The sequence below is a fragment of the Octodon degus genome, unplaced genomic scaffold (assembly GCF_000260255.1).
Source record: "Octodon degus isolate 3935 unplaced genomic scaffold, OctDeg1.0 scaffold00031, whole genome shotgun sequence".
Lineage (NCBI taxonomy): Eukaryota > Metazoa > Chordata > Mammalia > Rodentia > Octodontidae > Octodon > Octodon degus.
This window is the reverse complement of record NW_004524607.1, coordinates 8098937-8115264: the sequence shown is the minus strand read 5'-3', so window position 1 is coordinate 8115264 and position 16328 is coordinate 8098937. Positions and strand designations below refer to the sequence as shown.

Here is a 16328-nt window from a genome sequence, read left to right as displayed (position 1 = left end):
GCAAAATGCCATGATATAGCAAAAAAATCTGTGATAAATAATTTGGATTAATATTTTTGAAAACCCACCAAAGATTGAGTCTACAAAAGTCAATCCATGAAATACCAAGGGACTACTGTCTAGCACTTTTTTATTCCTCTTGACTGGGGAGTACAATATACAAAGGTTATTGGCAAACTAGAGTGCCCCGGAAGAATGGGCAGAATGAGGAAAGCATTGGAAATTGTACTGTCACTATCGTTTTTGTCACCAATAAATATTTAATGTTAAGAATAGAAAGGACAGTGGAATGCCCTTCTCTGACAAAACTAACCAAAATGTGGGATAGAAATGAAAGACCCTTTTGTATCTGTATACTCAAAATAGTTAGGATAGATACACAGCTCCACTCTCTTAATTCGATGAATAGAGAGGTTTGTTCTAATAGTGTTTGAGACAGGATATCAGGTCAGCATCTTGTACAATGAATAACCACTAAGTCAATAATATGCAATGTATTAATTACTGTAAATGTGCCAGTAATCAGTTGTGAAACTGTCTCATTGATATTTGTTTCTCAATAAAATTATAAAACAGAAATACTAAATGCTTTGCTGACAGTGGTCCAGCTAATAAATGATAAAGGCAGAATCCCAGAGTCAAACTTTGTAGTCCATCAGTTATACTCAAAACATTGCAATAGTGTCACCTTAACTGCCTGAGGAAGAGAAGATGACAGGGCACAGAGGAAGACAGAGGTGGAGAGCAAAGGGAGAGGATAAAATGTTTAGTTGACCAGGAAATAGCTGGACAGGAAAAACGTTCACTTTGTACAGTTCCGAAGAATGTAACCATGACAACAGAAGGGCTGCTACTCAGAGGTAGAATGCTGCAATATGATACAGAACTTTCCAGTAGTTGTTTCTGTCTATTCACGACTGACACTCAAAACACAGCGAAATCATTGCACAGGAAAGTTTCCAGGGATGAAAGAAATTTCTTAAAGGGAAGAGAACATTGGATTGTGTATGACCTCCAAGCTAAGACATGACCTTTAACATGATTTGTATGCACAAGTCAGTCCCTTTTAACTATCAGACAAGCCAAACCAATTTAAGTCTACAATTTTATAAGTGCCTGAGTTCATGCAGAATGAGTATAAACGTTTAAACCCCAAGGAAGGAAGGAACTGCCTTAGTCACTGAGTTGAGCTCCCAGTCTAGTCTCTGGTGGCATCAGTGCTTCTTCCAAACTGTCTTCTGACAAATGTCTTGGACAAAAAATCCAGCCCAGAGCATCCTGTGTTCTAATTAAGTAGAGAGCTATTGTTTCTGAATTTAATTTTGTACTTGGAAGCTGTATTTCTGTCTCTGAAGTTGAATGGGAGAAGTAGCAGGGTGGTGGCAAAGGCAAGGGCCAGCTTCAAGGAGAGGCAAACATGCTGAGACCGGGGCCAAGGAGCAGTGGTACCGTGCCTGAGGATAATAAGAGCACGCTGTCCTCAGAGAAGTGCTCAGCTCTTCCTGGCAGACAGATAATGTCAGGACACGGGTGAGAAAAAGCAGAGAGGATCCGCAGGGTGATTCACCACGCAGATGAAGTCCTTTCTTGCACAGTCTTTCTTTTCGTAAGGACTCCCCAGAGGCATGTGGCAGAAATCAGATATCAAAACTCAGTGCCTGCTTGGAGAATCCCTTCAAGTAATTCCCAAGAATCACTCACATTTTTGTACCATTTCATACATTACAGTACATGTTTAGTTGTGGTATCTCAATAATTTGCATACAGTTGAAGCTCTGAATTTAAAAATTCATGAGTGTTCTTTCATATATCATCTCACATATCTTCTACATGACTCTGGCAAGGAAATATTATTACAGCATTGTTTTTAACTGAGCCTTTAAGAACTATTTATAGAAGTGCATGCTCTGGAAACTATTCTAAATTCATCTATGACATGCTTTGTTTCTGCTATCAGAGTCTTTATCACTAAAGGAAGTTTGCAATAAATATGTGTGATAGAGAAATGTTATAAGAATGAAATATTAAAAAATTTATGATTGTGAAAATTATTTTTATGATTGCAGAAAATGACACACATCAAAAAAGTAGACAGCAAAAATAAGAAATATTCATGAATCTGTGCTTAAATTTTTAGCTTAGGTACTTTCAGTAAGTACTACACATACATAGAGACTATGTAGTGAACATCTCAATGCACATACATTGTTGTCTTCTTTATTCATCAAGAGAATTTTCTATTTTATTTAATATTCTTTGTACACATAATTTTAATAAATCAGTAGATCATATGGGTGTGACATAATATAGGCAACTTGTGGTTTGCAACCGTCCTTGGGTGTAGTGTGCACACTCTGTAGATATTGCCAATATTGTTCTTCGTAATTCCTGGAAGAAGGATTCCTGTCCCATGGAACACAATTACTCTTAATGAAACTTGCCACGCATTGCCAAGTTGAGTTCTAGAGAGGAGGTACCAATTTCAGCTCTAATGAGCAATGTCATTTCATCTTTGCCAGCATGGAAGAATGTCATAATAGTTTGATCCATTAATTTCATAGAAGAAAACTATCTCACCACCGTTTTAATTTTCACTTCATTGAAAAATCACCAATGACACAATTCCATTGTCTTGTCAACACAACTCTTTGAAGACATGAGTAAAGGACGTATCTGTTGAGGACGGTGTGCTCTTGATCTTTCCTCGTGAGCCAAGACAGACAAACCCAGGGAATCACCCACCGTGCTTACTCTGTGGGCTCAGTGTATACACTGAACACAAGAGCAGGGAGCACAGCAGGGACTCAGTTGTGTCTGTTATTTGTCACGTTGCTTCTTTTCCTTCCACTGTGAGTGTTTTTTTATGGAAAGAACAGAGGCTGGATGCCTGCAGGGTGCCCACATGCTTGCACTGAGTGTTCCTCCCAGCATTTATCTCCCAGCATGGACTCTCTCTTCCTGAAGACTTCTCCACAGAGGGGAAGCCAAGGGTGGGTTCCAGGGAGAGACAAGGAGAACATTCAGTGGCTTGAACAAAGTCTCACCAACAAGTATTTCTTCGGAGGTATTGAGACCTTGTTCATGCTTCCCTCTTTATAATAGAAACAGAGCTAACTGGCATCATTGTTTGGGCTTTTTTTCTTTATTTTTGAATAAAGATTTCTTTTCTTATTCTTTCATTTTCAAATTACTAATTTTAAAATTAGTTATTATGGGACATTTAAAATATACAGCAAAATAGAGAGTTATCCATTACCCAGCTCTACTCCATTACCCAGACTCTACTCTAGGCTGCTTTCAACTGGCTGACTCTGGCTCCGTTGCAATTGCATCATTTTAAAGGAAACCTCTGATGTAATTATTTAATCCATATGTATTCTCAAATGTAACCTAAAAGATGATATAACAAAAGCTACATTACTATCTTGCCCCAGAAAATATCAAATAGAGAATTAGATCCAAGGGATGGCCAGGTAGCTCAGTGGACTAAAGCACTTGCTGAGGCAGAGCTCAGCAGCTGGGGTTCAATTCCTGGCATGCCATGCCGGCCCCATCCCCCAGGATGTGCTGAGAGGATGAATGAGACTGGGCATGGTGGCATGCACTTCTAATCCCAGCGCTTGGGAGGCTAAAAACAGGAGGATCACTAGGAGTCTGATTGGTATAGTGAGACCCTGTAGACCCTGTACTAAATACATTAAAAAAATAGAATTAGATTCAAATTTTCCTGATGGTTTCATTTTTTTATGTTTTCTTTTTATTTGTTTCTTGAGTTGGGGTCCATAGTACACATGGAACTTATATGTTACAGAAAGTTATTTGTCTAGTTCTCATAATTTTAAAGGTATAATCCTTACTCCTCTTTTCTTCAGCAAGCAGTGCTGGTTGCTGTTGGTGGGGAATGTATTTAAATAAATGCCCCAGGATACTTATTGTTATCATGATGATTATTATTTCTAGACAGAACTAGGAAGTAGTAGGACAGTGATTCTGTTTTGGTTATACCTTTCTGTTATTTATTTATTTTTGTAATAGTATTAACTTTCTTCCTCCATATGGTTGCTTGGTGTGACTATTATAATTATTGGTATTCTAGGGGTGAAAATAGCAATAAGCCACCAGGTGGCTCTTCAAATCTTCCTTGTGACATCAAGGAATTAAACAAAAAAAAATCAAGGGAAGAGATATATTACATGGAGTAAAATAATGGAATAATAGAGGTATAAATGATGACTAAGATCATCCAAGTGGACTTCTTCACTTTGCAGGCAGATGCAGAAATGCTGGAGAGAACATCAGCTCAAGGTGACCTAAATTGGGGACCTTCAGATAGTAACATGGCCAAGACTCTCCTGGAAGACTTGTCCACAGCTGCCTGCTGAGCCTCCTCCAGAGCTTCTGACTCCGAGGTGGGTGATGCTAACAGAGTCAGAGCATTGGCTGAGAGGCGCTGTTCTCATGATGCCTAACATGCAGCTATGAGAAGTTGCTTCATGGCTATAGCCTTGGTAAAGTACGGGGGATCTCATGTTGAGCGACCTGAGGGCAAATATTAAAGCAATCAAGTCATGTTTATATTATGGGTTGACCTGGTATGAAGTATAGAGAAGACTTGGTGGCCTGTACTAATCTAATTCAACATTTTATGATAGAATCATTCCTGTGAGATAATTTCTATTGAAAATCAAGTCTTGAAAAAAAAGGCTACCTCTTTGGCAAATTTAAGCTATTGACCTCAATTTCAGCCTGTTTCAAACACCGGGAGGCTTCCCTTGAGTCTCGTAGAAGCTGGAGGCAATTTTTGTCTGGAATCCTGTGGCTTCTGCCTCTAACCCTCTCTTGGCCCAGAATACTTCCTATGGGGTTTAGACATTTCTGAGCAGAAAGTGAGCTGGCAGACTAGGTGTCTCAGAGATGCAAACTTCAACTCCAGACAAAAGACTACACTGATTTGCTTGACTCACAGCCTCAGAGTTTGATTAAATTCAGCCAGAAGTTCTGAAGATTTAAAGAGCTCAGTCCTGTGTGGAAAAAATAGATGACAGATTTCCCCAAGGTCAGGGTAGGGTACCATCATTCGTAACAGTGCAAGAATTTTGGGATAGGAACCATTTTTAGGAATGTACAATTTCTAAATGCTTTGTAATCTTCTCCATAGATCTATCTTCCTCCTCTCTTGTCTATTATTTGATTAGTAGTAAAGACAGGTCCCAGGGAGAAAGAATCTGCTCTAGAGAAAAGTTCCAGGGAAGACTGGGTGGGGACTTTGCAGAGGACTGAAACACTGTGGCCTTGGGGAGGAGTAATTAGGATCCTGCCAATGATCTTGTTGAAAACAATGGCTTATTCACTTCCATTTTTCCCTAATAAGTGCTATCTACTGAGGACAAAATAAATAAGGTTTGTTAAGGAATTTAGGGGCAACTGAATGGAGAATCAGTAGGGCAGTCTTACAGTGCATGAAAGAAACAAAGAAGAGAAGGGAGACACAATTGGCACTGTTGGTTACTTAATATTGCTTTTGATTGGACACGGAATTTCAGTACTCACACCACCTGTCTTTGTTTCTCTAGGTAATTTGTCAGTGTATTATGCCATGAATCAAAGACCTTTTTTTGGTAAAGTAAATCTGGTGTCTGAAAGACAGCACAGAGTGGTTGCCCTTCTGGTGATAATGCCTGAACAGATGGAGACAATAATTTAAAAACAAGTCACCTCCTAAGAACATTATGTTTAGGTAGCTATTACCAGAAAAGTGCTATGTGATAAGTCATCCCAAAACTCAGTAGTATAAAAGAGCAATTATTTATCTCCGTACACATCTACTGTGTTTTGGCTGGAGATGCCTCTTAGATCTTCTCCCATATCTGGAGTTTGCTGACCTAGGCTGGTGGGTTAGCATCCTCTTGCATGTATCTTTCAGAGCCCAGGGGCCAGTCCAGCATGCTGTTATCATGGTAATGATGGCAAAGTAAGGGAGTTGCATTAATGCCTAAGTTTGGAATGGCCACACTGTCACCCCCATCTCTCTGTTGGCCAAAGGCAAAGCCAAGGGACCAGAAATACTTGTGCTTCTGTGGTGGGAGGAACTGAAAAGTCACATGTGGTAATGTGGTAGGCTTGTGTACATAGGGATGGTGAAGAATTGGGCAAATAATACCACTAACACAAATATATAAAGGGTTCATTAATTTAGTGCCATGTTGTCACATACATGACAATTCAGATAGAATGTATTTGGATTTGGATGCTAATTTACAACGTTTTCTTAGGGACAAACTGTACAGGAAAACTTTAGTCCCTGAGACCATGTATATTCTGTCTTGTTCAATTTTTTGATATAGAGGAGAGAAACTCCCAACCTACTAGATGTCTAATATGAGTTTGGGTTCTCTAAAATCAAAGAATGAATTTTAAGAACAAAGGAAGTTAAAAGCAGAATATATTTATTGTGGGGAAAGAAAGCTTCCATTCAAGAGAGAAAGAGACAATGTCCTAAATGGCTTTCCAAGGACCCTGTCCTTCCTAGGTATTTTTATTGAGCAAATCCACATAAGACAGGTCCAACTAAGGAGAAATGAGAAATCACAAAGGTTGGCATGAGGTGGGACAAAACTATGGTCCACTTATAAGAATTATGAGTATAATCACTCAGGTAAAATGGATTAAATTGGGATCAAATGGGGAAACAAGTCATGTATCAAGCTGGCATGAATATAGAACAGGGTCTTTTCCTGTAGGGGTTGGGTTAGTGGCTCTTCCTGGCTTCCCTAAGGATTGATACTTGTTTAGAATATCAATTCATGATATTTATCCTTAAGAAGTATGTGAGCACATTTGTTTTATGTTTTGTCTTGAGGTCTGGCCCACAGGGCAGATACTGGTCTCTTCCACAGTCGCTTGATATCTTGTCGACTGCGCTGGGTCCTTTGAGGGCCTACTCCTATCTGACTGCCTATAATAATTTTATCTAACTTAGTTGCCTGTGACAGCTTCTTTTCTTCTGCTGCTGTCTAGACTCCCATGATTACTTTTTTGCATTTCCTGTGGTTCCAGTGCTACGCTTGTCTGCCCTGAGCCTTATTAGTCAATTACAAATTCTCAGATCTCATATCTGCAATTACTCCCTTGCATCAGATATGCACTATCTTCAGAGTGGCTGCTCAAGAGCATCCAATTTAGTCTTGTAAAACACCCTTCAGTTTTATACTTATGTAAGTGAAGTATTACCCTCTCCTTGGATATTTTGAGTAATTTCAGCCATTGTATACTCAGAACCTCCTAATAGAAGATTCTAAAGTCGATCCCTTACATCTCTTTGTTATCTAAAACTTTGCTAATTTCTTTAATGCTCACAACAGTTCTGCCTTGGAATCTTCTGGAAATAATGAAAGGCATCATATCATAGTGATGTGTGCACGCCCGTGTTTATCTCAGTGTTGGTAATGTAATCTCCTTTATGTAAGTTGTACTCAGGGAGATTACATGAATTGTTGAAGACCAAATTGACAATAACAGCCAGGTTCAAATATATGTATTTTAGCTACAAAGTGAAAGGTTTTCTACCTGTATTTATTTTTTTTTTACTTTTTAACCTCTACTCCCTACATGTACACTTTGGTTTCTAGATTTTCCTTGAAATAGAGCACAGAGTAGCTTCTATGTAAGCTGTGTCAAGGTATATGTTAGTGGGATCCTTTCTTAGTCCCAAAAAAGAGCTTATGGTTTGGCAAAGAACATCTTATAATTATCCTCTTGGTAGCTGAGGTGGGGATTTACACAGCTATTACATAGCTAAGCTGGGAAACAGACTCAGTACAGTTTTCTACACTATCGCTTGAATTACCGCACTTAATCTCTGTAATAAACTGTTATATGGTAGTTAACAGTTTTGCTAATGGAGTCATTCAGTTAACTGAGACACCAAAAATGCATTTTCCTACGCAGTATTAGGAGAATTTGCAAATGCTGAAAGAGGGGGTCTTCATCACACTGAAACAGCTTAAAGATAAAGGAGTAAAGCAGAGTGGCTGAGCAGTCATAGTCCACGAGGTTCTGCAGTGTGAGTCTTGTAACAGAACGTTTTAGTGACTTGGGACTTAGGGCAATGGAATAGGAGTGACACCACTTCTTAAATTCAGAGTAATCTCACAAGTAGTCAAGCTACGAAACTTATCTAAGGAATTTTGAAGACAAAATTAGAGCTTCTTCCTTTATATTATCTTCATTTCCCACTTTTTGGTGTAAATGTAATGGTCCAAGAAACCAAGTGCTTGTGTATCTGTGTGCTATTTTGATCTTCTACTTGTGTGGCAAAGAATATTACACCACGCTTTCTCACTCTGATGTGTAGAAACAGGATGCAAACTGTTACATTCTGTGCAATGCTTTCACATGAATCTGTGTCTCAAGCCGTAGGCATTTCAGAGAACTCAATAAATGGGTGTGTGTGTGTGTGTGTGTGTGTGTGTGTGTGTGTGTGTGTAGTTCTTACTATTGAACCAGAGCCTTGGCACTGAGCTCTACCTGAAGCCAATTTTTATTTTCTATTTTGTGAAAAGTCTTGTTAAGCTCCTCAGGTTGGGCTAAAATCTGGGATTCTCTTGCCTCAGCCAGCCAGAGTGCTGGGATTGAAAGCATGTGCCAGCACAGTGAAATTGGATTAGTTTTATCATCATGAAAGATGGAAGATCTCTTCTTATTTCTTCAAGAAAGATTATTACAAGGACTGTTGACTGTTGACTTATTTCATTAATCTTTTTTTTAAAGAACAAAGGCCTCCAAATGTGGAGGAGAAGAAAGGAAAACTATTGACATTTACGGAGTGCTTGATCACCTGTGGTGGATTCATCTTATTGTTGGTACCGTATTACGGGTGAGGAAATCATAACATTTTGATCAGCGTAATCAGGATAGAACTCTTTCTGTTTTCATGAGAGGTCGATGAGTTCAAGAAATTAGAGCTTTTTCCTTTACATTATTTTTATTTTTAAGGGGATTTTTTTTCTCTTTCATACTGAAGCACAGTTCTTAGATATATAAACATGTTAGGCTAACAGGTATTTGCATTAAGAGATGAGTATTAATTAAATGCATTGATTACTTCTGGGCAAACTTACACTTCTCATTCTTTAACACCAGACACCTTGTCTCTGCCAGCATTTCCAGAGACAGACCTGTGTTCCACTGTGACTGGGTGTCTAGAGTCATGTGTCCATCATGGGTCAATCCTGATCCGGAGTGAGGCAGCGGTGGGCTGGGGATAAAATGTGCTGCACAATTTAGCTCAGTCAGAGGACAGAAGCAATCTGTGGAGTGGGGAAAGGCAGCCAGGTTCTCCAGAATGACATGGATCTTGTGGAAATGAACTTTGAGGAAGACAGATAGGAGCTGGGAAGGTGGGTACATGTAAATGTCCATATCATGTGTTCTTTCAGTGAACTGAATAATAGCCTTGCTAAGAACTGTGAGGAGAATGCAAAAGAATAGACATAGTTTCTACACTGAGTGTCTGCATTATGGGGAGAGGGGAAGTAAATTCATAGCTTGAAAGTCTAAAATGATGTGACGATCACAATTTGACACTTAGAGTACGTAGGAGAATTACTTATGGGGAAAAATGGGACATCTTAGGAGGAGGTGAAATAACAGTGCGAAAAGCTGGTTTAGAACTTTGGGGGCCATATGTGATTAGCTGCTGAGAAGAAATGGGACATTAGAAAAAGAAAAGTAAGTTTTTTACAGGGACAGAATAGACAAACAAGTAGTGCCTGGCACACTAGTAGAAGATACCAGGTTCACTGAGCCAACATTACCCATATTCAGTATTTTATTTGGGATCAATTCTTTAAAATAACAACAATGAAAGTGTCAAAAACTTAGGGGTGTGTTGAGAAAAGAATCACTTCTTGTTGGCTGAAAGTGGTAACTTCCCTATTCTTTGGAGAGTTAGCCCTACTTGTTAGAAAAATCAGTATATTGCAAAGTAGTTTTTCTAGTTTCTATGATTTTCTCTTAAGAATTTCTATTTTTAGGCTGGGCGTGGTGGTGCACACATGTAATCCCAGTACTGAAGAGGCTGAGGCAGGAGGATCCTTGTGAGTTTGAGACCAGATTGGGCTACAAAGTGAGCTCAAGACTAGCCTGAGCTGTATGGGAGATCTTGTCTCAAAAAGACAAAATAAATAAATAAGTAAATACATAAATAAATAAGAGAGAGAGAGAGAGAGAGAGAGAGAGAGAAAAGAAGGAATTTGAAGTTTTGACTAATTTTATTTGTATATATTTTTTTCTGCCAGAAAGGATAAAGTAGCTCATCTTTCAGCCAAATCTTCAACTTACTTTTTTGTTTCTAAATATTAAGGGAAGTATTTTCCCATATACTCTGGAAATGGATAAAGTGCCTGATGTGGGACCAGGATTTATGAGGACTGACTAGAGCCTAGCTTTATACAAGATTCCCAGAAATATATATGAGAGGTTTCCCAGCTAGGAAGCCTTAATTTTCTGTTTGATGTGATCAACAGGAACTAAGTCCATATCCAGACCACAGGCATGACTCATGACAGACGGGTCTTGCTAATTATGTGTGTCTCTAGCTCAGGCTCAAATTTACTTGATTGATTAAATGTATAGGACACGTTATCAGGGAATGTGGACCAGAAAATATGGATGAGGCCTTGTGAGAAAAAGAATGAAAAACTGTTTTTAAATCTAAGAGAGGGAAATCTATGCTTCCTTTTAAAGTAGGTGTACTAAAAATGAACCAAAAAGGGAATTGTAAATATTACTGAAACTTCCCTTCTTACAGAAACTTCTTGTTTCCCTAAAAGTTAAGAGGATTGAGAACAACTTTGAAAGACTGGAACTAGATAATCAAAGTCTACAAAAAGATTGTGGATTTGCTGATTGATAACATTTCAGACTGGTACAGAAATGACTGCTAAATCTTGTGAAACCTTCCGCATTTGGTGTTTCCCCAGGGGACTAATTTTGTTCTATATACCTCAAAGCCACCTTTTCTTTCTCCATTTTCATCTTTTCCATTTTCTCTGTCTGTCATCTCCTGTCTGTAAGGTTTGTCCTTAGGCACAAATGAAAGAGAAGAGAAGGGAAAGAGGCCGTTATTGCTGAGCATGGGAGGACTGCGGAAAGGGAAGCAAGAATCGTTCACCCCAGGAGGAAGACAGCTCAGGCTGTTATTAGTTTTTATTGGGGTGAAGCTTGGGGGCAGGCAGAATGGCGTTCTGGGAGCTGATTGGGGCAAACAGGATGAGGTTTTAGGTAGTTGATTTGAGGGTTGCTGGCCCATGTAAAAAAGGAAGAGGAAGTCTCATTCCAGAAGCAAGGAGAGAAGGAGAAAGTGAGCCATGTGCTGTTGTTCTTGGGTCCCCTCCACGTTGGGTCACTACTATGATGACTAGGCAGATTTTTTGCATGGGCAGAAGCCCATCACTTCCCATATTTGGTTTAACTTCAAAAGCAACTTCTCCTGTGAGGCCTTTCTGGTCTCCTACTTATTTTAATTCTTGCTTTCTTACTGTAATACTCTGAGGGCACCTTCTGACTCTACCTCTTTCATGTTTCTCCCACCTCCATCTATCTCCAATAGATTATAAGCTACTTGACAGCAATTGATCTTCTTTTCTATTGTGTGCTTCATGCAATCTAATACATCTTTTGAGCAAACACATGCATATTAAATACAACAGTTCATTTTGTTCATAACTATAATTGTATAACAAACATACCGGGAAATAAGCATGCTGGTATCATAGCCTAGCAAAGTGGTTTTTTTTTTCTTTGCCCTAGCTGAAATAAATCAATAATACTGAAAGGACCCATCATTAAAAGGTTTATAAATAGTGAGGGAGATTAGAATCCTTAGTTTCGTCAATTAATCATCCAAAACTTTGGTAATTACTGGGTATGTAGCATCATAATATTGATAGATTAAATACTCATGGTCATGTCACATTCCTCTTGGAGGTTCTAGCCTAGTGAGGACAATGCTCAACTGATGTGCAAGGTCATGCATACATTTGCAGTGCAACATGCTACTAGGTGTAGCAGCTTTAAAGAAAATACGATTTAAAATGTTGTTTCTCTGGGGAGATAGCTCAGTGGAATAAATGCCTGCCTGACAAGCACAAGGTCCTGAGTTAAATCCCCAGTAACGAAAAAATCAATGAATGAATGAATGAATGAATGAATGTATAAATGGTTGTTTCTGCTGGTGAGCTTGATTTAGACAGAGTAACTCTTACTCATGGAACTTCTGGGAAAAACTAAGGGCTAGCAAGGGAATTACTGCTGAGCAGGAATGATGACAAATTTGTGGTCTGTCCTTGTCCACATCTGCTTTAGCCCTGACTCTTCTGAGATCACAAGAGTTGCAGAGAGTAAGAGACTTTCCCTGGCTCAGTGAAGCTCAGCACAGGGATTCTGTCAAGCTTCAAGTGCAGACTTGCAGCTGAGTCAAAGGGCAGTGTCTCCAGTAGGGCTCTGATTTGCTGCTCTCTTCTCAGGCTTTTCAGGATGGTCTGTGTGGAGGGGACACTTTGGAGGCCTGGAGAATAAGGTTTGCAGCTTGCCCTTGAGGCTTCTCAGGGGGCGATTTTTCACTCCCTCTTGCAATCTGGAAAGTCTGTGAAAATGATCACTTACAGTAACAAGCAAATGAAAGGATCATTTAATTTGTTAAAATTTCCACACAGACTGGGGATGGTGGTTCTGAAACCCCCGAAACAGAGTTAGGGGCCAGGAAGAAATGTGTCTGGCTGCTTGGTGGCCAACATGATTATAGAGTAGTTCTGCTGCTGAATTTAAGGTGGAAGTCAGCCTTAGCTAAAAGATGGAGTATGACAGGAGTGCAAAATCTGGTTTCTTTTAAGTCACAGAATGTCACCTTTGGGTATTTTCTATGACCTTCAGATTCAGCAATAAGTTTTCAGTACAAAATATCTGCCAAACAGTTTTCCAGCCAATCCTTGGGTTGCTTCTCTGGTGCTTCTTGCTTTATCCAGATTTGATGATCCGTGACATTGAACATGATCTCATCCTGTGTTTAAGAATGGACTAAAGATATGGTCCTTGCTTTCTTGCAGGAAAAGCCAGATGATGCTAGCAACTTACTGCTGGCTTCAAAGGTACTGACTCGCCCTCTGCCACAATAGCTGCAGTCATGAGTCACTGTTGTAAGCAGGGACCAAATGTTCTAATCTTAGAGTTCACCTTGACCATGATTAGAACGTGTGTCTCAGAGCAGGGCAGAAAAAGAAAATCAGCAAATCAGGAAAATAGGCTGTGAATTCAGTGCGGGCAGGAAATTAGTGACAGAATTGTGTCCATCTCTCAAGATGTTTTGGGAACTTACTCAACCCCTGGGGTATGGGGCAGGGGATAAACATTTGAAGGGAAGATATGAGGAAATTACAGAGTAAGGCAAAGTCTGAAATTTCATAGGTCTTCTGTTAGAGCTCTTGATATGGAAGGACAAAGAAAAGGACAAAGGACAAAGGTTCAGTAGGAATTACAGAGGATGTGGGATCCAGAAGGCATCAGAGTCCAGCTGAACTGTTGTCTTTGGAGGACAAAGGTCAGAGGGGAAGACCTAAACTACAACTGGAGCCACAAAGGAAGAGGACAAAGTGTGGAGTGAGGACAGTTGGGTGGGTTTGGGGGAGGCTTGAGATGCAGAAAGGGCTGAAAGTGAACCAGGTGCTAGCAGAAGGCAGGTGCAGGAAAGGCATGGAATGACTCAAGCTTGGCATTTACAGAGGAAGGCCACATCTGGCCCTTCAGCTGGGGATGGCTGGGCACAGGGTAGCAGATATTGCAGAAGCCAGCATTAGGCACCCCTCAATAGCCGGATGTGGCCGTTCTCTGACCTGACCGTCGGTGCTCAGCAGGTGAATAGGTATTTCAGTATCTGCTGTTTCTTGCTTTATGCAGCACTGGTGGTTGGTAGCTTCTTCCAGTCACTCTGACATGGAATGTGAATCTTGTTCTACTGTAACAATCTCTTGGTGTGATTTACAGGCTCAAACAGGGGCAGGTAAAGACCTGAGTTCAAAAAGTAAAAAGAAACTAAGAGGGGCTCAGAATACCCTCCAGGACAAATTAGATTTTAGTAATTAAATTTCAAATATAGTTTTGTTTTTATCTTGAATTGCAATCTGATGAACTGCTTTTAAAACACTTATTGGCTTTAGAGGATATTGAATGGGCCCATTTTAATTACTTCTCCAAGTCTCCTGCTAGTATTCAAATTAATTGCCTTTAAGTAACCTGATAACTGGTCATAGAGACATCAAGAGTGCATTGCAAAGCCAAGAGCTGATTATTGAAAGAAAATTCTCACTGCAGAAGAAGGCAGGCATGAACGGGGGAAAGAAGATTTACTTTTTTGCATCCCCAGGAGGGGGATTTCTGCAGTGATGCAATGTGGTGCAGAACAATTGGGTTTCAGAGTTAAACTTAGGAGGGTCTCATATCAGTGCTGCCAAGTGGTAGCAGAGAAAATCTAGGAGAGTTGTGAAACTCTCCTGGGCCTCAGTTTCTTCATCTAATATCTGGGGATAAAAACACTCACATCCAAGACCCCTTCAGAGGATTGTAGGTAGCACACCTGTATTGTCAGCGTCGTGAATGTGGCTGTCCTCTGACCTGACCATCCGGGCTCAGCAGGTGAGCTCTGTAGTTCCAGGAAGAGAGGAACTGCTCTGGACTTGACATCCTGGTGATCAGTCAAGTATGCTGCAAGACACACAGGCATTATTGATCAGAAATCATAAGCCAGAGATGCCCCAGCCTGAATAGGGAATGAGGAGCAGCCTCAACAGGCTGGCCTCGTTGCTTCTATGTCGAGTTCACTTTGGAATTCTGCTTCTTTCTTTCTTTCTTTCTTTCTTTCTTTCTTTCTTTCTTTCTTTCTTTCTTTCTTTCTTTCTTTCTTTCTCTCTTTCTCTCTTTCTCTTTCTCTCTATTTTTAATGTATTTGATTATTTACAAGCTCTCACTATGCAGCTTGGACTCATAGTGATCCTCTTGTTTTCCACCATGCCCAGACTCAGTGGCCCGCTCAGCCTGCCCTGGGGGGCAGGGCTGGCATGGCATGTGGTACCAGGGCTGGCATGGCATGTGGTGCAGACCCTGTGCATGCTTAATCAGGCACTTAGTCCCCTAAGCTATCTTTCTAGCCTCTGTGTTGCTTTTCAATGATAATTTTTGGTTGATTTTCTGAGTGAAATGCCATTTTTCCCTTTATAAAAGGGCTCAACATTTTCTAAATTCATTTTTCATTCCTTATTCTCCCCAAATTTTCTGCTACCATGAAATCTGGATTTCCTGGAGATTATATTTGTCTCTGAGATAGAAGCCAATGATTTCTCCAGGGCTCTGTTTGGATCTAGAGGCAGCTCTCTGCTTGAGCTGCGGATGCCTGCAGAACTTCTGTGGGAGTTTCCTTCCACTATGGGCCTGGCTCACCGAGGGCTGGGAGTTGGATGTAGGTCTCCAGGAGAAATGAGTTACTTGAGGTTAGTACTGTCCCCCTGATGCCCCCTTTCTTGCTAAGTTCAGAGTTTTGATATGAGAAATGCAAGTAAGGATTGCTAGTTGATTAGAATCATCTGGATAAAATACTGTAAAAATACATAATACGATAGCTTCAGGAGTGAACTTTTAAACAGTTTTTTTGTATCTTTGAATGTAAATCAGTTTGACACCTAAATCTATATTCATAAATATGACTACTTTCTTAGATATCATTTTCTGGAAATCATCCAAACTAGGTAAACTGCTTACTTCACTAAAACATCTGTTACAACAAAACAGTATTTTATTTATACTTTTGCAAAGTAGGTAACACGTGATGCAAGGTTTCCTGGTGACTAATAGCTGCCTTTAACCAGACAGGATGTTTATCTCAGGTCTGAGGTAGCATGTTTGCTTTAGGCATTGAGGTCTAGTCCCGTGTACACACATTTGATCGATTTCTTAGCTTCCAGGGCTCCCAGAATATCCACGGTTTTTGTTTTATTTTGTCAGAGATGGGTGTTCCACTGCAGTTAGAGAAGCTGTATTTGGAGAAACGCTAAAGGACTTCTCCATACTTGATGCCAATTCAAAGACTGTAGGTACTTGAATTCTGCAAAATAACTCAAAGTAGATCAATAGAAGTGAGTTATCAGCACAACTGGCAATTGTCAGAAGTTGTTAACTCGAGTCTTTTACAGTTCAGCATATTAATATAGCTTTATTTTTTATACTTTGTGCTTACACTTTTCTGCTGGATGGTTAAGACCAAGTTAAAGCAAGACATATAT

The 16328-nt window shown here is 39.9% G+C and overlaps 1 protein-coding gene across 3 annotated transcripts in view; it reads left to right on the top strand.

The window, feature by feature from the left end:
• Positions 1–16328, top strand: part of LOC101582025 (probable G-protein coupled receptor 141) — a 59064-nt gene that overhangs the window by 20293 nt on the left and 22443 nt on the right. Inside the window, exon 2 of one of the 3 annotated variants that reach the window (XM_023713491.1) lies at positions 4269–4409. The exons of 1 other annotated variant lie outside the window; for it this stretch is intronic. The gene's annotated coding sequence lies outside the window, so the exon portion shown is untranslated. Of the gene's footprint in view, positions 1–4268; positions 4410–8781; positions 8876–16328 lie in introns of those variants that run through there. One more of the 3 variants, XM_023713493.1, reaches the window with a different exon arrangement.